Source organism: Puma concolor, chromosome B4 (genome assembly GCF_028749965.1).
Source record: "Puma concolor isolate L17-30 chromosome B4, mPumCon1.1.hap2, whole genome shotgun sequence".
NCBI lineage: Eukaryota > Metazoa > Chordata > Mammalia > Carnivora > Felidae > Puma > Puma concolor.
Window position 1 is genome coordinate 14,288,320 of NC_141673.1, and position 26,308 is coordinate 14,314,627.

General features: G+C 39.5%; 1 long non-coding RNA gene across 2 annotated transcripts in view; it reads right to left on the reverse strand.

The window, feature by feature from the left end:
• Positions 1-26,308, reverse strand: part of LOC147578926 (uncharacterized) — a 96,976-nt gene that overhangs the window by 65,213 nt on the left and 5,455 nt on the right. For both annotated transcript variants that reach the window (XR_015253348.1, XR_015253349.1), the window contains exon 2: positions 21,169-21,309. This is a non-coding gene — a long non-coding RNA (uncharacterized LOC147578926). The remainder of the gene's footprint in view (positions 1-21,168; positions 21,310-26,308) is intronic.

The window sequence follows — 26,308 nt, forward strand, 5'->3', positions numbered from 1 at the left end:
ACAGTACACTTGGCATGCATAATAACTATCATTAACTATTTACTGAGAACTTAATATACGTCAGTCATTCTTTAAAACAATTTATATGGGTTATCTCATGCTGTAATCAACTCTAGGAGATAGGCCCTAATATTACCCCCATTTTATAGGTGACAAAACTGAGGCATGGCAAGTTAATTTATGTGCCCAAAGTCATATAGCTGCCAAATCCTAAATCCTAAATCTTTAAATCCCCTAGCAGCCGGGTAGTCTGCTAGGAGCTAGCAGGAGCCTGGACTCTTAACTATTTTCCACTGCTTGGAAAAAAAAAATTAACAATTTAAGCATTAGTCTCTGAATTGTATGTGTCCCTGTGCTTGGCTAATAGTAAGACACCTCTGTGGTATCCACTGTGCCTACACATATTCTGCCAGCAGAATGGGTTTCCCTAGCTGCTTAACAGAGCTTTCTATTGACACAGATACTTTCTGATTGGTGTGGCATTCAGCCTGAGACAGATTTCCCATTGGCACAGACAAGACAAAAACACTAACATTTGGACAGTGTTTTAACATTTATAAATAGAAATATTTTTATTTGATCCTCACAGCAAATATGTGAAGTATTGAAAGCAGTCTCTTTTAAAGAGGAGTAATCTAGGGGTGCCTGGGTGGCTCAGTCAGTTAAGCAACCAATTCTTGATCTCAGGGTCATGAGTTCAAGCCCCGCATTGGGCAGGGCAGGAAGGAAGAAATCTAACACACCCAACTAATGAGCTAGGGAGTGGAAACTACAATCCCAGTCATTTGGCCTTAAGTCTGATGATTTTCTCCATTGCACCATGCTGCCTTCAACTACACATGGTTGTCTATACTACTCCAACCTCTAGAATCTCCACTGGTCCGTTAAAACTTGAACAGTGTCTCCGTGCTATTGATCTTAGATTAGAGAGAAGTTGAGTCTGATGCAACTCTGTGTAGGTCTTCATTGCCAAGGTTCAAATGTAAAGTTGGGGAAAGTTATACACCTGGGTCCATTAATTCAAAAGATAGTTGTTGACTGGATACAATGTGTTAGGTCTGTGCTGTCCAGGGCAGTAGCTCTTGGCCACATGTGATTTTTGAGCAGTTGATACGGGACTAATGTCAGTACTGAGGTACTGAATTTTTAATATTGTTTAATTTGTATTAAAATTTTAATTTTAAAATGGAAATACTGTAAAATACTTTCTATTAAACACAGCTTTGTTTCAGTAAAAGAACACTTCACTTTAGCTTTTGTATTGCATAAGACAGTACTGTTGTATAGTAATGTATTTATTGGGTACATGGATTGTTTCCACTAATATATATAAACGTATCACTGGTCTAGTTAAAGTTGATGGGTTGATTCAGCTTGAATGATTCTTTTTCTATACATGCAATATGGTAATGTGTTTCTTAGAATATTTTATGCTGACAGCTCCAGCCACAGTAAATTTCATCGATAATTAAATTGAAATCTTGCTATTATTTTAATTGTAATACAATTAGATTTTTCAATATAAAAAAATAGGTATGGACAAATTTAAAAATTTTAAAACAAAAGCAGACTACTGATGCAGAATTAAGTGGAAATGCAAAAGCTAACACTATGATCAGAATAGAAAAGAAAAGAAAAGAAAAGATTGGAAGAAAAGTTTACAATGAATGGCAATTGCAGTTTATTGCAGTAGAATAAAAAAAGATCTCTATTTAATTAATAAAAATAATAGACAATATTAGGAAAATTTACAGCAATATGATGAATTTGATGTTTCTTCTCAACAGTCAAAAAATAACTGACTAAATTAGTCACCTAATATCAGAATTAAGCACTAATCAAAAATTTTTAAAGATTTTTAACAGAATCTGAGCTTGTAATTCTGGCCATAAGACAAATTCTTACACATACATACACAGAACTGTTTTTTGATAGATAGTAAAATGAACTATTATTATACTTATGAAAATTTTTTCAGAAAATTATGAGGAAAATACTAAAAATGATACTTCACAAAAAGTGGAAGATCTTCAATTAAGCCAACAAACAATTGCCTAAGGACTATAAGATCATTCTAACGGTATCAAAATCATTTAATCCAAAATTTGTAAAATTTAAAGTATTGTTTTCATCTTTCAATGAGTTGGTAAATATGAGATACCGCCTAATTAATACTTTGGGTACATGTTGTCTCAGATTTACAATAAATGTTGTTAATACAGAACTGAAAATACGGAACTTATGGCATAGATCATTTTAAATCTTTTGTATCTGTCAAAGAAGAATTTTACTTAGATGTAATAAAAGTTCCTATTATGATGGATGATGCTCTAGCTTTAAAGTGTTTTTTAATTTAAAACACTTTATTTTTTTAACTTTTAAGTTTTTAGAGAGAGAGCATGAGTGGGGTAGAGGGGCAGGGAGGGAGAGAGAGAGAACCTTAAGCAGGCTCCATCCCATGATCCTGGGATTGTGACCTGAGCCAAAACCAAGAGTCAGACGCTCAACAGACTGAGCCATCCAGGTGTCCTGATACTTTATTTTTTTTCACTGTATGATATACATTAAAAACATACATAAAAAACATACAAAAAATGATACACATTTTTCACTGTATGATATACATTAAAAACATACATTAAAAAATTAAGCTTCTAAAGCATACTCTATGAAAAGTGTTATTGTTTACAGTTGTTAAAATTCTTTAGTGCATGTATGTAAATGTTGTGAATCATTGCCAGTTTATACATCTGTTGAACAAAACAGAAGACAATGAAGTCAATTATCTGGTGGGGGGGTTTGCCAATACTTATCAGTTGAGTTGTTTTGTAAAAATCGACTCTATTGTTAACTCTAATTCAAGATTTTTTTGAAACAAAATTCAGTAAGTCAAAGACAAAAATGTCAGTCTGACTTAACTTTCCTAGCCAATATGACACTACAAAAGAACAGGCTAAATTTGAAGTTTAGTGAAAAGGAAAAGCTTATTTCTGACCCGGCATGACTAGTATGAGAATTTGCTGGAATTAAAAATTCCAATACACAGATCAATAATAATTTTATGTATTTTTCTAATGGGAGTCAATATGCAGAAGATTGTCATTGCAATTAACAAAATTATGTACATTGGCTATTAAAATGGCAAGAAAAATTTGAAGAATTTTTCTGTTACTGGTAAATTTAGAACTGCTTTTCAATTTATGCAATACCCTTTGAACCCACTGCTAACATTGAATTGACAGAAGAGTTGGTGAATCTATTGTGGACATAGTTTTGAAATGGATATGCTTCAGCTTGAAAGTCTAATTGTTCTAAAAGTGATGAGCCAGTTTTGTCAATGTGGACTTGAATATTAAAGGAAGATGATATTTTTTGTATTTATTTCAGTTTTTAGAAAACTTTTAAGTATGTTTGGAACAGTTTGAGCATGTGGTTATACTTTGAGAATAAATTTTGTAAAATCTAAACATAGACCAAGTATTTCTGATGGAAATTTAGTTTCTGCGTTGACATGGCTGTAAGCACAAAATACTCGCCAGATTTTGAAGACTTAATGTGATAAAAAGATTCTGAAACATCTCGTTGATTATTTTCTACATCAATTATGTGTTGAAATGGTAATGTTTTGAATATATTGGGTAAAGTAAAACACATTATGAAAATGAATCTCATCTGTTTCTTTTTACTTTTTAATGTGGCTACTATTAAATTTTAAATTACATATATGGCTTGCATTATATTTCTATTGGACAGTGCTGAATTAGGCAAAGAGGATATAGAGATGAATATGATCTAGTTCCTTGCCTCAAAAAGAAAATGAAGCACAAAGATATCTCATGGTAAAACAGTATAGAAGTCAAGTGATAGGATCCAGAAGATGTGGAAGAAGTAACAGGGATTACTTAGGAATCTAACAGGAATCTAACTTAGATTGAGGAAAACAAGGAAGACTTCTTAGAGGTGGTGATAGCTGGATATGACCACACCAGGTCTAGCTGGTCCCTAACCAGAGGATTAGGGATTATATAAGTGAGAAAAAATTAAAATGGCTTCCCAATGTAGTAGTTATTATTAGCAAAAGCCTGAAGGGGTAAAACAGTATACTCATGTGGGGAATGAAAAGCAATATGGCTTATAAGGGTGTAAAATGTGAAAAGGGTGTGGTCAGAGATCAGACTAGAGAGGTCAGTTGGATCATAACGGGCCTAATAGAGTATGCTTGGATTGGGACTTATTTTGTAGGTGATGGTACACTCAGCCAGTAAACTATGTAGACTCTAGTCCCAGGAGGTTTTTCTTTCCTAATCTGTTTCAATGGGGACATGGGAACGCTGATCATTTTTACTGGTTCACCGAACAGAGTTAGTTGCAGGGACATTTCCTGAGAGATGAACTCTTACAGAGCAGCTGGTTTCATGTCACTAGAATATAACATATTTCAAACTCAAACAGCTGATGTATTTCAGAGCCTGAAGCCTCAAATTTCAGCATTTACTTATTCCACTGATCACTGTCTGATATATTATATATTTGCTTGTGGCTCAGATTTCCCCAATGGAATGGAAATGTCATGAAGCAGAGACTCTGTCTTGCTCATGACTATATCCCTAGCACCTATAACAGAGCCTTTCATATACTAGGTATTCAGTAAATATTTTTTAATATGTAGTGCATTAGATAAGATAGTGGCACCTACTGGCAACATGTAGTATTGCAACCTAGCTCTATTGCCGTATGTAGATACTTGTGTAAGACACTAAAGAAGCCAAATTCCACCAATATGGTGTCATTATTTCTGAACGATGATGACTTTACTGGCTCAAAAAATTAATTTCAGCAAGTAGAAAGTCAAAGGAGGAAAATGCATATCTAGAAAACTGAGGCAGCCTAGTGTTGTGGAAGAAAAATAACTTTAGACTCTGACAGATTTCATCTCTCAGCTCAGGCTTTCACTTGCTGTGTGACACTGTGAAAAGAAACTCACATCTCTGCGCTCAGTTTCTTCATCCTGAAAACTGGGTGATAAAACCAATAGCATTTTGACATTGTAAATAATATAGAGTGTGTTCTTTAAAGGATAGCTAATATTAGCTTTAATAGAAGGCTGTAAGAGGTAAGAAAATGAAATGAATGGTTTGCTTATCCTCCTTCACGTTAGTCTAGGAGGATCCTTCCACTCATTCTCATGCATGTGGTTTTTCAGAGAAGGTAGTTTCTTTGCTCATCACATTATAGGTCATTTCCTGGCCTCATATGGTAAGTGAATAAGGAGACAAACAGATTGCTCAGGCTGCTGAGACCAGAAACCTCTCTCAGGAGGTTTTTCAGGCACTAGAAATCAATATCTATTGTCAAGCAGCTTCAAAGCTGATTATCTTGAAATGAATGGTCATGCTTCCTTTTCAGGTCACCATCCTCCTCTTGTTTAAAGGATTGGCTGTAATACATTAGGTTCCTAATTAAGAAAGATGATGCTTGGCAAATGAGCTTTTTGAGCAGAATACTAAACCACTGGAAAACTCTTGGAGCAGGTCTTCTGGCATTCACACAGAGAGAACATATGTGGATAGAGTTGGTGCTGCCTTAATTGGTAGTGGTGTAGGGATTATATTTCACTGCTCTGCTGGGAGTAATAAAGACTGACGTTATAATCAGTGTGGCTGTAAAGAAATAGAAACAGAATCTGAGCTGCTCTGCTATTCAACTAGAGCGAGCTGAAAAGGAAATGGATACTGCCTCCGCTGGTTGAAAATACAGACCCTTCACCTAATAATAAAAATACCCTTGGCAGAATGACACTGGACCCTACATCTAATAATAGTATCTCTGTTGTGAAGCCAACCTCAATTCAAATCCTTTGTCTGTCCTTTACTACCTGGCTAGCCTAAAGCCTATTGCTTAGCCTACCTGATACCTGGCTTCATCATTTATCAAATAAGATTTTGAAAAATATGATAAATAATTTATCACAACTGGCAAAGCTTCTGGCACAGAGAAAGCTTGCAAACAATGTCAGTTTCTTTCTCCCTTCTCTTTCCCTATGTACTATTCAAAACATCTTTACATCTTCCACACGTTTCCAAACTGTGGTCTAGATGGACAGGAGAGTTGGGGACTGTGAAACTCCTGATACTATATGTAAAATGTCGTGTGAGTGTTGTCTTTTCCGGTGAGCATGTCTGTGGTTTTCAGCAGATTATCAAAGGGGTTTTTAACCCAAAAACAAGGTTTGAAACTCGCTGGTCCATATCTATCTTTTATGGTCTCATTCCTGCCTCCCTCTGCACCTTCACTACCTGCCATTTTCCTCCTCATTCATTATACTCAAACTACTCTAACCCGCTCTCTGTTCTTCACACATGCCATGCTCGTTCCTGCCTCAGAGCCTTTTGCTTATTATTCTCTCTGCTCCCTAGATGTGCACATGATAAACTCAGCTCAAATATTACTTCTTGAGATGGTCCTTCCCTGATCTCCCACTCTAAAGAGCACCTCTCCCACCCTGTGCCTTTCTATCATATATATAATCAGTCTATGCAGGATATAGACTGCTGCATAGACTGGGTGGCTTAAACAACAGCCATTTATTTCTCACAGTTCTGGAGCTGGGTAAGTCGAAGATCAAGGTGCTGGCTGATTCAGTTTCTGGTGAGAACCCATGGTTTGCTGATGGCTGCCTTCTCACTGTGTCCTCACATGATGAAGAAAGAGTGATCCCTCTTTTCCTCTTGTTATAAAGCTACTAATTCCATCATGAAGGATTCATCCTCATGACCTCATCAAACCTAATTATTTCCCAAAGGCCCCATCTGCAAATATTATCACATTGTGGGCTAAGGCTTCAATATATGAGTTTTAGGGGGACAAAATCCAGACCATACAATATCATTGTGTTTTATTTACCTCAGAGCATTTGTCCTTGCCTTGTTCATTGATCCATTCCCTTATTTTATTTTTACCCAATGTTTCATACAATATAGAGGAATGTACCCTCCACAAGCATAGGAACTTAGTCTTATTCACTACTGATTTACATCAATTAGAGCAATAATTGGCATGTCAATTACTGCAAGAATGGATGGATGGATGCTTGGATAGATGCCTGGATGGATGACTTCTGAGTGTACCCTTGTGAGATACGGAAGAAAGCATTTTTCTCCCCATTTTTGCAGATGAAGAAACAAATTTAGACAGATTCAGTGCCTTAGAAAAGGTCTATGCACAGTTATTAAGAGCAGTCTCTGGACCTGACCACTAGAGTTGAAATCCCAGCTTTACCACTTAAAAACTAGGTAATTTGAGGCAACCTACTTAACCTCTCTGTTTTTCAGTTTTCTCACCTATAAAATGCTGATAAAAACACTATATTATGGTAACCTTAGAACTGTTCATCAACATTCTGGTTCTCTTCTTTCAGACACATGGTAAGATATCTCTTCCATACCCAGTTGAAGTTAGGTATGGCCATGAATTGTGAATTGAGTAACTGTGTCATTTCCATATGAGAGTTTTTAAGAGCCAGTGCGTAATCTGTCCTTTTCTTCTCCCTGACATGAAATGTGAAACATTCCAGATGGAGATTTCTCTATTAGCATGAATCCTGGGGTAAACATAGTGTGGAACAAAATTCCCATGGACCTATAACGAACATACATGAGTTAGAAACAAACCACTGAGATTTGTTTGTTATCACAGCATAACTAGTTTACCCTGACCAATATATATACCAAATCTCTAAGCTCTTGTGAGGATTAAATGAGTTGATGATGGGCACCTGGGTGGCTCAGCCTGTTGAGCATCTGACTTTGGTTCAGGTCATGATCTCACAGTTTGTGAGTTCAAGCTCCACATCGGGCTCCATGCTGACAGCTTAGAACCTGGAGCCTGCTTTGGATTGTGCTTCCCTCTCTCTGTCCCTCTCAGCTCATTCTCTCTCTCTCTCTCTCTCTCTCTCTCTCTGAAACATAAACTTAAAAAAAAGATATCTTTGGGGTGCCTGGATGGCTCAGTCAGTTGAGCGTCCGACTTCAGCCCAGGTCATGATCCTGTGCTTCATGGGTTCAAGCCCTGCGTCGGGCTCTGTGCTAAAGGATCAGAGCCTGAAGCCTGCTTCAGATTCTGTGTCTCCCTCTTTCTGACCCTCCCTTACTCTGTCTCTCTGTCTTCCAAAAATAAATAAACATTAAAAAAATTTTTTTTACATAAAAAAAACCTTCAAAAAATGAGTTGATGAAAGTATCGTGTGTAGAACGCTGTCTGGCACATGGTAAGCACGACATAAGTGCTTATAATTATTATTACTTAGTTAAGATTAAACCTAGGACTAGAACTCAGGTTTTCTGAGTAGGATTATGACAGGATTTTCACCTATGAAAATGTTACTCTACGATCTACAAAAGAACATTTGAGAAGGAGAAGAGATAAGCAGAAGTTTTATCCCTACCTGCCAGCTGCCTCTGGTCCTAAGAAACCTAGTACTAGGAGGATGGCTTCTCCTGAAGACAAGTTCCTGAGCATTGGCCAGAGTGGGTCACTCTGGCCAATGATTTCAGTTTGGGGAGAAGGGCAGTGACTCGTTTCGATGGATTTTTCCTCCAGCAGAGCATCCATCCTTTCCTCTCCTTCTTTCCTTGTGGCCCAGAGTGAAACTGTGCCTTGAATGGAAATTTCCAAGAAGCACTAATTGCCTGGGATATCCTCAGCAGAACAGACAGTTCAAGGTTTGAAAGGAGAGTAAGGCCACTTCTTGCCAATCTGTTTTGTGAGGAAACTTGGTTTGGTAACAGTTGATGCCTCTGGAAAGCTGGAACAGGCTTGAAAGGAGATGACAGTGTGTGGTCCAGTCTAGTTGGTATGATCTTTCATATAACAAGGAGGAACAGGCACCAAAAATAATAAAGGTTGTGGGTAATAAGAGTGATAACTAACTACTATGGTGTGCTTTTTAAATAAATATGCCAGGCCCTTCTCTGAGTGATTTGTGGACCTTAACCCATTTAATCCCACTGCACTATTAAGGAGTTACTAGTTTTGTCATCCTTCTTGTATAGATGAGAAACTGAGGCACAGAGAAGCTAAGGAGTTTGCCACCAGTCACGAGGTAGAGCCAGGATTCAAATCCAAGCAGTTGGGCTCCAGGGTCCGTGCTTCCAATCACTATGAGTTACTCTCACCTGTCTCATACTTCCATGCCTTTGCATGTGCTGTTTCCTGTGAATTTTTAAAACTTACATCCGGGACCATCTCACTGTGGAGCTGGCTCTGAGTTCTAATCCCATCCTCCCATTTGAGGGAGGTTTTCTTTCTTTACTTTCTCTTCTGTGAACTCTATGCCTTGATTACAATAAATTTCACATTAAGCCATGAGTGCCTTAGAGACTACATCTTAATAATCTTAGCATCTTTGGTATCTGGCACAGTCCCTGGCACAAAATAAAAGCTAATTTATTGTTAACGAGTTGACGTGCAAGGATTTGAAAACCATGAGCACATAGAAGACAGTAGAACATACCAATGGAGAGTATAGACTCTGGAGTCAGACCACTTAGCCTCAAACACCAGCCATCAATTTTCATAACTCACAGGTATGACCATGGGAATGTTTGTGGGGTTTTTTTTTTGTGCCTCAGTTTGTGTGTCTATACAATGGGAACAATAACAATATAAACCTTAATGGGTCACTGCATGGATTAAATGAAATGATGTAGCAAAGAACTTAACCTGGGTCCTGGAACGTAATAAGTTAATGAGTGTATGCTTAATAAATGTTAGCTCCTTCTGCCTGAGCATCCTGGTACATGCCACAGTGAAGGTGCATTATAGCCATGCCTATCACTGACTAAAAAGAAAATAGCTCAGATGAACAAGGCTAAATGATGACAACTTGGCAGACTAAGGGGTATAAACCAATCTATCTGTAAAGCTGCTATACTCTAGTAATTTAGTACATGCCCAACAGCAATCAGCACATGCTTAACATTTTCCATTCAGATGGATGGAGGTTGAGCAGTCAAAAATGGGGAAAAAAGAAATAACCCTGAGAAAATTGATTACACCATTACCAGTTATCTTCTGGGACCATAATAATGTAGCTTTCATTATTTCTTTTATATGCCAGTCTCCTACTGCAAATTGAAAATAGTACATGCAATTCAGATATCTCTGAAAAAGAACCTCGTTTTGAAAAGAAATGGAAACAAAACAATGGTGTAAAAGCACTTCCATCCTCATTGGACGTGAACTACAATTTATTATACTCAGCATGCAAGCAGAATTTCAGGTGAAGAATATTCAGTATTCAAGTTTACAATATTGACCCAATAAACTAAAAATGGGTCATTGAAATTATTTTAATAACTGGACTAGAGGTGAAGACAGTCAGCCAAAAAGCATAACATGTTCTAATCTCTGTGTCAAGATTAGCTGATAAGATATACACAGCATATGTTTAGGATCGACATGCTAATTGTGTTCATTGGAAAAGGAATGGAAAAAATACCCCTTCCCTTCCTATCTCCTCAAGGAAAAAAGACAGAAATGTTGGAAATTCATCATGTTTTCTGTGAGGTTAGTAGTATGGCTCAATACTGAAGGAAGATTTTTAGCTTAAAAAAATCTTTGAGCCTGCGAACTCTCTTTGAGCCATTACCTTCTCATCTACAGAAAATGCTGCTTCCAGACACAGACTGCCCTCCATATCACCAACTTGGGATATCAAAAATATTGAGAAGCAATAAAGTGTTGTGTTTAAGGGTTCAGATTTTGGGTCTAGATAGCCTAGGTTCAAATCTTAGTTTTAAAATTGCTATGGGGCCATGGGAAAGTTACTTAGGTTCCTCACCTTATAATGGAGATAATAATAGTGCTTACATCATGGAACTGTCGTAAGGAATTAGTAAATTAAAATGTTTCTTGCATAATAATCTCACAATAAATTTTAATTATTATTATGTGTCTAGAATATATTATTCATAAATATCCTCGGCAAAAGGAATGAAAAGAAGTATAATAATAATAACGCATAGCACTTTCAAATAAACAAACATTTTTTAAAAATTTACAAAAAATAAAGGAGAGCCTGGGTGGCTCAGTCGGTTAAGCATCCGACTTCGGCTCAGGTCATGATCTCAAGGTTCCTGAGTTTGAGCCCCACGTTGGGCTCTGTGCTGACAGCTCAGAGCCTGGAGTCTGTTTCAGATTCTGTATCTCCCTCTCTCTGCCCCTCCCCTGCTTGTACTCTGTCTCTCTGTCTCTGTCTCTCTCTCTCTCAAACATAAATAAACATTAAAAAATTAAAAAAATAATAATGCAGAGCACTTTCAATGTTACAGTTTCAGTTTTGAACAGCTTTTGTATATTAACTCTTTTTTTTTTTTTAATTTGAGAAAGAGAGAGAAAGCATACAAGCAGAGAAGAAGAGGGGCAGAGGGAGAGAGAGAAAATCTTAAGCAGGCTCCATGCTAAACATGGAGCCTGACACAGGGCTTGATCCCACTACTCTGGGATCATGACCTTAGCCGAAATCAAGAGTTGGATGCTCAACCGGCTGAACAACCCAGGCACCCCTGTATATTAACTCTTTTGTCCTCCTAATAGCCTTTGAGGTAGTATTATCAGGTAGTGGTGAAGCAACTTGTCCAGGGTCACACAGCTAGTGAGTAGCATACCAGGATGTGAACTCTGACAGTCTCACTATAGAGCTCCCATTATTTTCGTCACTTCTATCAAGGAGTTTTATTTTTTTATTTTTACTTTTTAATATGAAATTTATTGTCAAATTGGTTTCCATACAACACCCAGTGCTCATCCCAACAGGTGCCCTCCTCAATGCCCATCACCCACTTTCCCCTCCCTCCCACCCATCAACCCTCAGTCTATTCTCAGTTCCCAAGAGTTTCTTATGGTTTGCCTCCTTCCCTCTCTGTAACTTTTTTTTCCCTCTTCCCTCCCCTGTGGTCTTCTGTTAAGTTTCTCACGATGCACGTAAGAGTGAAAACATATGGTATCTGTCTTTCTCTGTATGACTTATTTCACTTAGCATAACACTCTCCAGTTCCATCCACGTTGCTACCAAAGGCCATATTTCATTCTTTCTCATTGCCAAGTAGTATTCCATTGTGTATATAAACCACAACTTCTTTATCCATTCATCAGTTGATGGACACGTAGGCTCTTTCCATCATTTGGCTATTGTTGAAAGTGCTGCTATAAACATTGGGGTACAGGGGCGCCTGGGTGGCGCAGTCGGTTAAGCGTCCGACTTCAGCCAGGTCACGATCTCGCGGTCCGTGAGTTCAAGCCCCGCGTCGGGCTCTGGGCTGATGGCTCGGAGCCTGGAGCCTGTTTCCGATTCTGTGTCTCCCTCTCTCTCTGCCCCTCCCCGGTTCATGCTCTGTCTCTCTCTGTCCCAAAAATAAATAAACGTTGAAAAAAAAAATTTAAACATTGGGGTACAAGGGCCCCTATGCATCAGCACTCCTGTATCCCTTGGGTAAATCCCTAGCAGTGCTATTGCTGGGTCATAGGGTAGATCTAGTTTTAATTTTTTGAGGAACCTCCACACTGATTTCCAGAGCAGCTGCACCAGTTTGCATTCCCACCAACAGTGCAAGAGGGTTCCCGTTTCTCCACATCCTCTCCAGCATCTATAGTCTCCTGATTTGTTCATTTTGGCCACCCTGACCAGCATGAGGTGATATCTCAGTGTGGTTTTGATTTGTGTTTCCCTGATGAGGAGTGACGTTGAGCATCTTTTCATGTGCCTGTTGGCCATCTGGATGTCTTCTTTAGAGAAGTGTCTATTCATGTCTTCTGCCCATTTCTTCACTGGATTATTTCTTTTTCGGGTGTGGAGTTTGGTGAGTTCTTTATAGATTTTGGATACTAGCCCTTTGTCTGATATGTCATTTGCAAATATCTTTTCCCATTCTGTCGGTTGCCTTTTAGTTTTGTGGATTGTTTCCTTTGCAGTGCAGAAGCTTTTTATCTTCATGAGGTCCCAATAGTTCATTTTTGCTTTTACTTCCCTTGCCTTTGGAGATGTGTCAAGTAAGGAATTGCTGCGGCTGAGGTCAGAGAGGTTTTTTCCTGCTTTCTCCTCTAGGGTTTTGATGGTTTCCTGTCTGACATTCAGGTCCTTCATCCATTTTGAGTTTATTTTTGTGAATGGTGTAAGAAAGTGGTCTAGTTTCATTCTTCTGCATGTTGCTGTCCAGCTCTTCCAGCACCATTTGTTAAAGAGACTGTCTTTTTTCCATCGGATATTCTTTCCTGCTTTGTCAAAGACTAGTTGGCCATACTTTTGTGGGTCCACTTCTGCAGTCTCTATTCTATTCCATTGGTCTATGTGTCTGTTTTTGTGCCAATACCATGCTGTCTTAATGATTACAGCTTTGTAGTAGAGGCGAAAGTCTGGGATTGTGATGCCTCCAGCTTTGGTCTTCTTCAATATTACTTTGGCTCCTTGGGGTCTTGTGTGGTTCCACACAAATTTTAGGATTGCTTGTTCTAGCTTCGAGAAGAATGCTGGTGCAATTTTGATTGGGATTGCATTGAAAGTGTAGATTGCTTTGAGTAGGATCGACATTTTAACAATATTTATTCTTCCAATCCATGAGCATGGAATGTTTTTCCATTTCTTTGCATCTTCTTCAATTTCCTTCATAAGCTTTCTATAGTTTTCAGCATACAGATCTTTTACATCTTTGGTTAGGTGTATTCCTAGGTGTTTTATGATTCTTGGTGCAATTGTGAATGGGATCAGTTTCTTTATTTGTCTTTCTGTTGCTTCGTTATTAGTGTAGAAGAATGCAACTGATTTCTGTACATTAATTTTGTATCCTGCGACTTTGCTGAATTCATGTATCAGTTCCAGCAGACTTTTGGTGGAGTCTCTTGGGTTTTCCATGTATAGTATCATGTCATCTGCAAAAAGTGAAAGCTTGACTTCATCATAGCCAATTTTGATGCCTTTGATTTCCTTTTGTTGTCTGTGATGCTAGAACTTCCAACACTACGTTAAACAACAGCGGTGAGAGTGGACATCCCTGTCGTGTTCCTGATCTCAGGGGGAAAGCTCTCAGTTTTCCCCCATTGAGGATGATATTAGCTGTGGGCTTTTCATAAATGGCTTTTATGATGTTTAAGTATGTTCCTTCTATCCCGACTTTCTCGAGGGTTTTTATCAAGAAAGGATGCTGAATTTTGTCAAATGCTTTTTCTGCATCGATTGACAGGATCATATGGGTCTTATCTTCTCTTTTATTAATGTGATGTATCACACTGGTTGATATGTGAACATTGAACCAGCCCTGCAGCCCAGGAATGAACCCCGCTTGATCATGGTGAATAATTCTTTTTATATGCTGTTGAATTGGATTTGCTAGTATCTTGCTGAAAATTGTTGCATCCATATTCATCAGGGATATTGGCCTGTAGTTCTCTTTTTTTGCTGGGTCTCTGTCTGGTTTGGGAATCAAAGTAATGCTGGCTTCATAGAATGAGTCTGGAAGTTTTCCTTCCCTTTCTATTTTTTGGAACAGCTTGAGAAGGATAGGTATTATCTCTGCTTTAAATGTCTGGTAGAATTCCCCAGGGAAGCCATCTGGTCCTGGACTCTTGTTGGGAGATTTTTGATAACTGATTCAATTTCTTCTCTGGTTATGGGTCTGTTCAAATTTTCTATTTCTTCCTGTTTGAGTTTTGGAAGTGTGTGGGTACTTAGCAATTTATCCATTTCTTCCAGGTTGTCCAGTTTGTTGGCATATAATGTTTCATAGTATTCCCTGATAATTGCTTATATTTCTGAGGGATTGGTTGTAATAATTCCATTTTCATTCATGATTTTATCTATTTGGGTCCTCTCCCCCTTTTTTTTGAGAAGTCTGGCTAGAGGTTTATCAATTTTGTCTATTTTTTCAAAAAACCAACTCTTGGTTTCATTGATCTGCTCTACAGTCTTTTTAGATTCTATATTGTTTATTTCTGCTCTGATCTTTATTATTTCTCTTCTTCTGCTGGGCTTATGGTATCTTTGTTGTTCTGCTTCTACTTCCTTTAGGAGTGCTATTAGATTTTGTATTTGGGATTTTTCCTGTTTCTTGAGATAGGCCTGGATTGCAATGTATTTTCCTCTCAGGACTGCCTTCGCTGCATCCCAAAGCTTTTAGATTGTTGTATTTTCATTTTTATTTGTTTCCATATATTTTTAAATTTCTTCTCTAATTGCCTGGTTGACCCATTCATTCTTTAGTAGGGTGTTCTTTAACTTCCTTGCTTTTGGAGGTTTTCCAGACTTTTTCCTGTGTTTGATTTCAAGTTTCATAGCATTGTGTTCTGAAAGTGTGCATGGTACGATCTCAATTCTTTGATACTTATGAAGGGCTGTTTTGTGACCCAGTATGTGATCTATCTTGGAGAATGTTCCATGTGCACTCAAGAAGAAAGTATATTCTGTTCCTTTGGGATGCAGAGTTCTAAATATATCTGTCAAGCCCATCTGATCCAATGTGTCATTCGGGGCCCTTGTTTCTTTATTGATTCTGTGTCTAGACGATCAATCCATTGCTGTCAGTGGGGTATTAATGTCCCCTAAAATTACCACATTCTTATCAATAAGTTTGCTTATGTTTGTGATTAATTGTTTTATATATTTGGGAGTAGAGCTCCCATTTTTGAGCATTAACTCTATCTTCACTTCTTTTGAGCACTATGCCTGAATTTATTCACTATTCACTCAAAATATATTCACTGAGAATATACTCTGGGCTAAGTACCAACCCACTTTGAGATATATTACTAAAAAATAGAGACACAGAATCTTTCCCTCACAAATATTTAATATACTTAATATATATTTGTTTCTTTTAAGTTTGTACATGTTCATTTTGTTCATATGGATAATACTATTTCCAGGTCTATAAGTCTTTATGAAGTCTAAACATTTGGTTTTATTTCTTTTACCTTTCCCCTACCAGCTGAAAATATACACATTTGGAACCCTAATGTCTTGTACAATTCAGCACCAGGGACAGCAGACAAAACCTATTAGAATTAGGAACATCCTTCCTCTCAGAATTCATAAAGATTTGATATTTCAGAACACACACACACACACACACACAAATTAAATATCCAGAAAGATCTTAGGAAGAATCCTAGAAATTACCAAATACAAGTCCCTGGAACAGAGAGGGAAATTTGCATCCACGAGGCCACACATCTGAAGCCAAGAACTAAGTTCCTAGAACTAATCTAGTTATAATTTATCTCAAGTGTATTGGTATCACCAAGCAGAAGAATTGTGTATATATTTAGTGACATGCGTATGGCATGCAGTGACAATTCCTTAAACAGGAATCAAGAAAGAAGTCAGGTACTCTGGTTTTAGCTCCAAAAGAATCCTTATTTAGTCAGTTAGGAAGATTCATTTCCTAATATTGTTATTTACTATCTCCTATCCCCTATATCCTTCCTAATATACTTGAATTTGAAAGCATGGGTGGAAACAAGTTTCAAGATTCATTAGAGGAGAAACAGATCCAAGTTACTACCGACCCTGATTCAGACACTGCATTTCTTTGACATCATTGAGTACATTAGAATTCTTTCCGGCCTATCAGTGTTTATTAGATTTGATGCTGCCTAATTCTGACGTCCCAGAGGAAGGTGACTCACTCCCAGTAAGCATGTTATCAGTCTCTAAGGACATGTCTAATCTGGATGACATCATCTTGTCTGGAAGATACATTTTAGGTAGATAGTTCTCAGAGCTCATGAAAGGAAAACTTTCCATTTGCGTGCTTCACTAATCCCATTCCATTAAAGCAGCTATGAGAGGCTGAAAGGGAAAAGAATGTGCCTCTGTGAGGGAATACAGAATTATAGATTTAATCACTGAAGACTACATTTATTATAATAGTCAGTGTAAAGGTCTTCAAGGAGTCTCTATTGATATAAATAAGGATCACCCTAAATCTTTCTCCTCCAAGATGCTTCCAACAATTATTCAAGTACTAGCTTTGTAATCATGGAAAGTTACTCAAGTCCTCTGAGTCTCGGTCACCTCTTTTGTATAATGAGGACTGTCTGACTTGTGATTCCTCACTGGGGCACTGTTAGGAATAATGAGATAATTTGCCACCACATGGTATAAAACAGTGGCAGGCAGAAGCAGAGGAAATGGGGCACAGGTGACTTGCTCCCCTAAGGGGGCTGAAATACATTTTTTTATAGAAAAAGCATGAAGGAAATCTCCATAAACACTGGCATAAAGATTTTCCTTGTCACTGCCAATGAATTTCTTCAACCGCCCAAATGTTAAAAAGCCATGAGATCTGAAGTCAGAATTGGCCTCAAACCTCGTATCTAGCATAGATTAGCTACTATTCCTCCCTTCTTTCCCAACTTTTACTTCCTCAGGCTACAAAAACATAATTATTTTGCTGGAATATAGCTAGCTGAGCCAGCTAGGCCGGTAGAGCATACAACTCTTGAAATTGGGGTTGTGAGTTCAAGTCTCATGTTGGGTGTAGAGATTATTTAAAAATAAAATCTTTTAAAAAAATTAAAGCAAAAAGAATCAATCTAGTTACCTGGATTAAAAGATGGATAATAATTCAGGGTCTAGCAGTGGTTTGGCTTAAATTCTGACTCTACCAGTCACAAGCTGAGCGACTTTGGGCAAGTATCTAAATCTCTCTGATCCTGGATTTACACATCAGTAAAATGTGGATAATATCAACAACCATCTTATGAGGATGTTATGACATTGAAAATTTTAACAGGTATAAAGCATTTAGAACAGTATCTGACACATAATAGGGGCTCAATAAATGTCACAAGATAGAGAACATGCCAACCAGACATAAAGTAGCTAGGCCCTTCGAGTAGGTACCCCCTTTACTAACTTCCCAGACAGAAGACTAAAGACAGGATTTTTTTTCTCTTCTGTAGATCTGCTTATTATGAAACCATATCTTATTTTTCATTTACATATTTTTCTTAAGGCCATTTCGTGCAGTTGATAACTGTGATCATCAGTATGGGGGAGATCTCATCAGAGATATTTTATTCTACATCACAAGGATGTGTGAAGGAGTGAATTCTATGGAAGGAAAGGAAAGGAAAGGTGGGAGGCAGTCCGAGTGAAGGAGCAAGAGGCCCAGGCATTAAAGAAAAGTGAGGAAGAAGGCTTGAAACAAAGCTTTGTCCTCTCCTCCTAATATTTACAAATGCTAACCTCAACCTTGGTTGATTCAGCCAGCTTACCATGCCTTCTTGTTGACATGAGTTCACAGCACAGAAACATAATAGGGATAGCTTGAATGAGCTTGTTTATGATGAGAAGGGGAGAGAGACACAGTAAGGAAGCCTCTAGTTAGGAGAGACAGGAGGTCCAAACGTCCTCAAGCTCTGTGGGACAATTATAGGAATACCATAGGAATATCATTACAGTGGCTGTCTATGGGACTATGATCTGTAGTACAGATGATACCCCCAAACACACATGTGAAAGACACAAGATTTATCAGCATGTCTAGGTTCCCAGCCTCTATATGCTCTACATCACCCCCATTCAAACCCTTTTGTTTTTTTTTTTTTTTTACTCTTCAGCAATTAGTTGAGTTTTGGCCTACTATTCCTGTTATTAGGGTTTTATGACACAAGTTCAGAAGAATTGAAAGAATGTGAATGGAGAGACAGGTCTAGAGATCCAAAAGGAAGGAAAAGAGAAAAAAAAACTATAAAAGCTATAGGGGCTGGGTGTTAGGGTCTGAGGCATTTCATGAGAATGGATTCTGGAGCACCCATGGGGGTGAGACAGAATGGAGAGGAGGATTGAAGGGGATCTTAGAGAGTTGCTCTAGGTTGTAAAATGGACTCCTTTTATTGGTCCTCAAGAGGGCCAAGTATCATTTAAAATTCCTTTAAAACTCCTTCTGATTTCAAAAATATGACTTTATTTAAAGATTAACCCACGGTCCAGTAATCAGGGTTATTTACGGGCAAACTTCAGTCTAGAACTTCACTCCCACTCACTAAAGACGTGGGTTGGGACACACAAGCCCCTTTATTCCATTAAAGGCAAACCACTTTGCTCTTCTAAAGAAAGACTTGTTGGTGGGGGCACCAGGGTGGCTCAGTCAGTTGAGTGTCCGACTTCGGCTCAGGTCATGAACTCAGGGTTCATGGGTTCGAGCCCCATGTCAGGCTCTGTGCTGACAGCTCAGAGCCTGGAGCCTGCTTCAGATTCTATGTTTCCCTCTCTCTCTGCCCCTCCCCTGCTTGCACTCTGTCTCTCTCCCTCTCAAAAATAAATATACATTCAAAATTTTGAAAAAAAAAATTGTTGGTGAAGGCAAGTGAGAAAATATCAGCAAGTTTTATTTAAACTTTGGGAATAACGCTTAAAGGGAATAAAACAAATCCTCAGTCTTTTCTTGAGCAGAAGGAGGAGGCATTTTGCTACCACCTTTAACTCCTAAGGGGAAGAAAAGCCAGTCAATAGATGACCTGTTTAAATTGGATGAGAGTTGACATGATGCTTACATCATCAGGGAAATTAACAACTCGAAGAATAGGAAACGCATATCCCTTGAGACAGTTGCAAGAAAAATTGCTCAGAAATGTCTGTGCTGGGGACTCATGGGAGTGCAGCTGGAACAGAAACCAGACCCGGAGTTTCCTAGACTAGTGTGTGACAGCCAGGATAGTGAACAGCCTTCACTGGCACAAGCAGGGCCCAAAAGAATGAAAAAGGATCTGGGGTTACAAATTGTGGTCTGGGATGGTGGACTTAGAGCTGGGCAGAGAGAATCAGAGCTGACTTCCTGAGAGGAGAAGGCTGTGCTTGGCTAGGAAGCAGTCCATCACCCAGAAAACCTTAGCCCAGCACCTGCTAGTCAGATTACATATCAGAATCTCTAGGGACTATCTTTAGAAATGCACATTCCTGCACCTTACCTGTGGAGACCCTGATTAAGAAGATCTCAGATGAGGCCTGGGCATGATTTTTCATTTTCACATAATTCTGGTGAAACTTACTCATATGCCAAAATTTCAGAACTGCCAGTTAAGGCAATCACAACTATTCCCTTTCTAACCAGACCATTAAAGCAATGATTCCACTTGTCACAAACTAGTCAATCAGGGACTTTTTTTTTGTTTTCATTTCCATAGTAAACTCTTTTCAGGACAAAATGAAGAAAAGTCTCACAATCTCTCCTAAAAGACCATGCAATCTTCTCTTCCTCCTCCCTTCTTCTTCCTCCTCCTCCTTCTGCTGCCTCCCATCCTCCTCCTCCTTCTTTTTAATTTCACACCAAAAACAAAATAGAGCTATAACGTGTACACAACCTACATCAAAACATAAATAGGTTTTGCCACATAGCTGTCTTCAAGCAGCTTTTGAGAGACAATCATGTAGACTCAGGAATGCATGAGGGAGTCATGAGTGCTTCAGAAAGAGTACTGAGAGGCGGAAACAAGAAGCAAACATCTCACTCAGTGTTTAGAGATGGTTCCCATTAGGATTTGGGCTATAAAGGACCCATAGCACTCCAAGCTCAATTCAGAGGATTCTAGCAGGATCAGGAAAGGCATGGTGGTGGCTCAGGGGCAATGAGACCAGGGGCTTCGAGGACCCAAGTGGCAAGAGTCAGGAACAGCCAGTGTCCGAAGATTGGGGCCTTGATGTCAGCTGGCCAATCAAAGACACATCATCTCTGATTGACAGCATAGTGCTTCCCAAATACCAGCCCCTGGACATCAGAAGTAGCCAAGGAACTAGCTTAAATACAGATTCCCAGGCCTCACCCCATTATGATCCTTGCCACTTTCTGTCTTATTTATGGTAATCATCTGCTCAGTCCATAAACATGTATAAAGTGCCTACTACATGCTCACTAGTCTGCTAACTGCATGACAACAGGAAATGCATCTGATTTGCTCAGCCTCCATGGCTAGTACAGTGCCTAACTAAAAACAACATCCGTTCATTCAAAAAAATGCATGGAAGTGCTTACTATCTGCCAAGCTGAGCTAGGCACTGGGCCACAATGATTAATAAGTATGCTCGCTATACCAGGTCCAGTGGGGGAGACAGCCCAGCGGTCAATAAGTCACATCAACTTGACAAGTGCTTGAACAATACACATCGATATTTCTTACCTTCTGAATCTACCCCACACAGGAGCCAAGGAGATTATCCTAAAACACAAATCCAGCCATGATACTGCTTGAAGAAAGTCAATAGTTCTCCTACGATTCCTCTTCCCAAAGAAGGTCTGTAGACTCCATGTAGACAGATGTCTACAAAGTTTTCATGGTCAAATAACTGTGGAAGAGTCTGGGATAAATTAAGTTAAATGAATCAAGTTTATTTTTTTAAGTTTATTTATTTATTTTGAGAGAGAGAGAGAGAGCGAGCTCGCTCGCATAAGTGGGGAGGGGCAGAGAGAGAGGGAATCCCAAGCAGGCTCCACACTGACAGCATAGAGCCCAATGCAGGGCTTGAACCCATGAACCATGAGATCATGACCTGAGCCTAAACCAAGAGTCTGACGTTCAACTGACTAAGCCACCCTGGTGTCCCTGAATCAAATTTTTTAAATAAAGGATTATGATACTAATGAGTCTTCTAAATCTCTAAAAGAGGGGATAAGTAAAAAAAGGGGGGGGAAGTAATATTCAGCACATTATCATTCTTAGTTGACTGTGGCCCTTTTTGGGCACATCTTAAATAACTGGTGCTTAGAGAACAGACTTTGGGAAATTCCAGCTGGCCACATCATGCCCAACATTCGCATTATGTGTCATAGGGTTCCCCATGACCTCCTGCACAAGCCTCTGCTTCCTGGTCTGGTTCCTGCACTTTACTAAAACCAAACTCCCTCTTACTTCTAAGACTTTATGCATGTTGCCTGCCCCCCAACACACACACACACACACACACACACACACACACACACACACACACACACATTCTTCAAGCCCTGGAACATCCTTCAGGGCACACAGAATTTGCCTGAAGACAATACATGTCCTTGAAGAGTCAGCTCAGACATCAGTTCCACCAGAAGTTTCTGCTGTTCAGCTGCTTCTTCTGTATGTCCTCAGAGTCCTCTCTCATGATTCCCAGACAGCACTCAGTGTGCTATGTGATCATGGTCCTGCTAGACCATGAGTTTCTGAAGGGAAGGAGTCTTTATAAGGTTTTGTTTCTCTCCTATACCAGAATTTCTCAACCTTGGCACATTGGACATTGGAGCTGGGTAATTCTTTGTTGTGAGAGGCTGTCCTGGACACTGTAGGATGTTTAGTGGCATCCTTTGCCTCTATCCATTAGATGCCAGTAGCCTCGCTGTCACTTTACCCTCTTCCCCCAAGTCACAAGAATCAAAGATGTCTCCAGACATTGTCGATATTTCCTGGAAGAACAAAACCATCCCTAGCTGAGAACGACTGTTCTATATCTAGTGCAGTGCCTGGCACTCATGAAACAAATATTTACTGAACATGTACCCCCTGTCAGGCCTTTTCCAGACACAGGTAATAATACAACTGTGAACAAAACACTTGCCCCACCTTTAAGCTGCAGGAGTCGAGAAGTAAACGGACATGATTACAATTGTAATAATAAACATAGTTCTATGATGGCTGAGAAAGACTTGTCTATTTTGTTCATTTTTATACCTCCCAGCTCCTAGGACAGTACCTAGTACATCCTGAGAGCTCAAATAAATATTTGTTGCTGAATCCTATTACCTAAAATTTACAGAGCACTTACTATGTGCCAGAAACTGTTCTAAACATTTTATGTATATTAAATTATTTTAGCTCCATAATGAGCCTATGAGGGTCTATTACTATACTCATTTATAGATAAGCAAACTAAAGCATAGACATTTTAAATCACTTGGCAATGATCATGTAATGAGTGCAAGGCAGGGTCAAGGCTTGAACTCTGGCAAGGTGCCTGGTTCCAGAGTCCAAGCTCAAGTGCCCCACATGTTTTTACCAAGGATGACCAATACTGATGGAAACTTCCTTTGGACAGGCTTAACAACAACACAATCGAGTTATTTCTTTTATCTCATCCTTAGCACCATGTTATTTGAGAAAACTTGAAGCACAGAAAGGTTAAGTAACCTGAATTCTCCCATAAGTGGTAAGTGCCTGAGCTGACTTTTATGCTCTGACTGTGGGACCTGTGCCCTTAACCACTATGCTATACTGCCCTAAATATGGAAGCATAATAAGCATAACTGTTAGATGACTGAGGAATGGTCTACATGCCTTCTGCATCCCCCACACCACTACACAGAGAGCCTAATATATAGATGGTGCCCCATTAATGATTTTTAAATGAGGACAGTAAAGTATAAGGGATGGAACACTTGGTTAGGGATCAGATCTGACTTGTCCTGATTCTGCCTTGGAGTTGCTGTGCGACCTTGAAGACTTGACTCCTACACAACCAGGCCCCCACTTAGCTACCTAAAATGGGAGGTGTCAAATTTCCAGAGTTCCCTTCAGCTCTGATGCTGATTCCAGCAGCCATAGTCCTGAGTGAACCCAGAGAGCCCTCTTTCCATCACCGAGGCCAACCAGGTAAAACTCCTCCCCTGACCGTCCTGATTGGTTTGCTCACCTCCTGATGCAGGTGCTGTTTTGGTTGCCTGGTAACATGATGATGGAGATTGCCAGTTCCCAGAGGAGAAATGAATGAATGATTAGAGATATTCACACCAGGAGCAGTGGCCACAGCCAGAGAAGCACATTGTAGATTTCATAACTCCACCTGTCTGGAATGTGCTTTTCATATAATGCTGATACAGCAGCCTCATGGGGAATCTGGAGGTGGCAAAAATCCTTATGCATGGTCCTATCTGCCCATAAGGACGTGACCCTATCACATAAATCATAAGCACAGAAGTGTATTTTAGTATCACTAATAAAAGATCTCCCTCTGCTCTCTTCCATGTAAAAAACTACTGTTTCCTGTGCTCCACCTGCCTTTAAATGTACATCTAGGTTCTGGATTACTGGACAGGTTGTATACAGTAGAACTGATCCCCATGATCACTCTGAAAAACAGAACTGAAGTTCAGCAAATAGGGAATCCTTCAAAAAACTTAAGAGCAATGCTTCTGAAATAATGTAGATCTGGGTTTAATTCCTGGTTTTGCTACTATAAACTGTGCAACTTTGAGCTAGTTTCTTAGCTCCTCTGAGACTTAGTTTCTCCATCTGTAAATTGGGGATATTAATACCTATCGCAAAGTGTCATTGACAGAACTAAGTAAGATATTAGAGGTTGAAGCACCAAACCAGATGCTGGTACATGTGCACACAATTTTTACCATTATTATTGTTACTGTTTAGGGTCACACACCACTTAAATGATAAAGCTGGGGTTTGAATACAGGTCTCTGGTAATGCCAAGGCCAACTTTTGTTATTATTACTTCATTCCTTCCCTGAAAGGAAAAGCCATAAGCATGAATTCTTTCAGCAAATACTTATGAGCCCCTATGTGATGGTGCTGAAAATGATACCTAACTCTTACACAGCAGTTTTTAGATCAAGCTGTGTTTTTGCATGGATCCTCTCACTTAATATGATGGTCATTTCCCTGATGTCTGGATGGAGATCGTTTTGGAGAAGGCAATGGTCTGTCAATGGTAGAAGTTAAACTCTACTCTTTTCTCAGGAGCTCGAAAGCCAGGAGGGGGAGCCCCATCCCCCAGGGCAGTGGAGCCAGCCCAAGGGCATGCTGGCAAAGGGCAATGAGTTACCAGCTTAGGTCCCTGATCCCGTATGTATGAGATATGGGATCTTAGCAGGTTCATGTACCACTGTAGGCCTCAGTTTTAATAATCTGTAAAATGGGAATGTGTTTATTATGCTTACTTCTCAGAGTTGTTGGGATAATTCAGTAAGCGGATGACTGCAGAATGCTCAGCCCAGTGCTCCCCATGGCAGCTGCCACAATGATGATGGCGATCACTATGCCATCCAGAGGCCTGCCTGTACTATGGGTACCTGCTGGGGAAGATGGGCCTAGGTGGAATGCCACAGCCAGCTCCTAATCTCTAAGGGTCAGAGGAAAGAGAAGAAAGTGAAAGAGGGAGGAGAAAAGGACCACACTTTACTGTCTTTATAGCTGACTTTGAGAAGACAGGGACAGAGGTGGATGCCACACACGGTGGATGCTGTTGTAAAACCCATGGTCCAATAAAGCAGCTGTAGTCTGGAACAAATAAGATAGAGACCAGTAGTGCTTAAGGCTGGGCTCCACACCTCCAGGGCACACTCCCTCATAACCCGGGGATCAAGGGGTCTGCTCATTGTCTGAGCTCTAAGTGGTAAGATTTATGTGTTTCTTTTTCGGGAAATCTAAGAGTTGATCATTTCAATGCAAATAAAATGGGGAACACTTGAAGAACACTTATTATATACCAGGTACTGCCCTAATTTATATGTTTGAATAGATTTCATCCTCATGCAACTCCCGAAAGTAATTATTATTATTACCCTCCTTGGGTAGATAAGGAACCTAGGCAAACAGCTTGCCCAAAGTCAAAAACTAAGAAGTAGCAGAACAAGGATTCAAACACGGTATAGTTACAGCTTTCATGTTCTCAACAGCTACAGTTATTGCCTTCCCATGTAGTTAAAGGGGAAAAAAAATCCATTCTCAGTGTGGCCTGGCTATTCCTCTGGTGATTGAGCTCGGCTGAAATGACCAGGGTCTGTTTAGAGGCCAACCGATGCAGCGTCATTATTATGTGGGATTTAAGATGGAAGGAAAATGACCTGGAAGGGATAGGTTCTTTGTTGTGTTCCTGTGCAGACAGAATCCAGACCCTCAAAGTGGTAGAAATGGAGAGCAAGGGCGATTTTAATCTAAAAAATAAAAAAATAAGAAAAAATAAAAAGTGGGTTTCCGAATTCCATGCTGGTTCTAAGTCAAATGCAACTAATATTGAAGTTATGGTGATGGTCAGGCACTTTCATGTTTAAGCCTCACAACTGTCCTGCAAAGATAGTTCTATTACCTTATTTTATAGCGGAAGCACCCAAAGCTTGGAGAAGTGAAGAGGCCAGTCCAAGACCTCACAGCCAGACAGGAAGCTGTGGATGTAGGACTCAAAATCAGCTCACCAGTGCTCAACCTTGACTACACAATGATGTCACCTGGGATGCTGACAAAATATATACCTACTAGTGAGAATATATGCCAAAATATATACCAGCAGTGAGAACTACTGCCTCGGTGTTTTCATTGCCCACTCCAGTGGACCTGG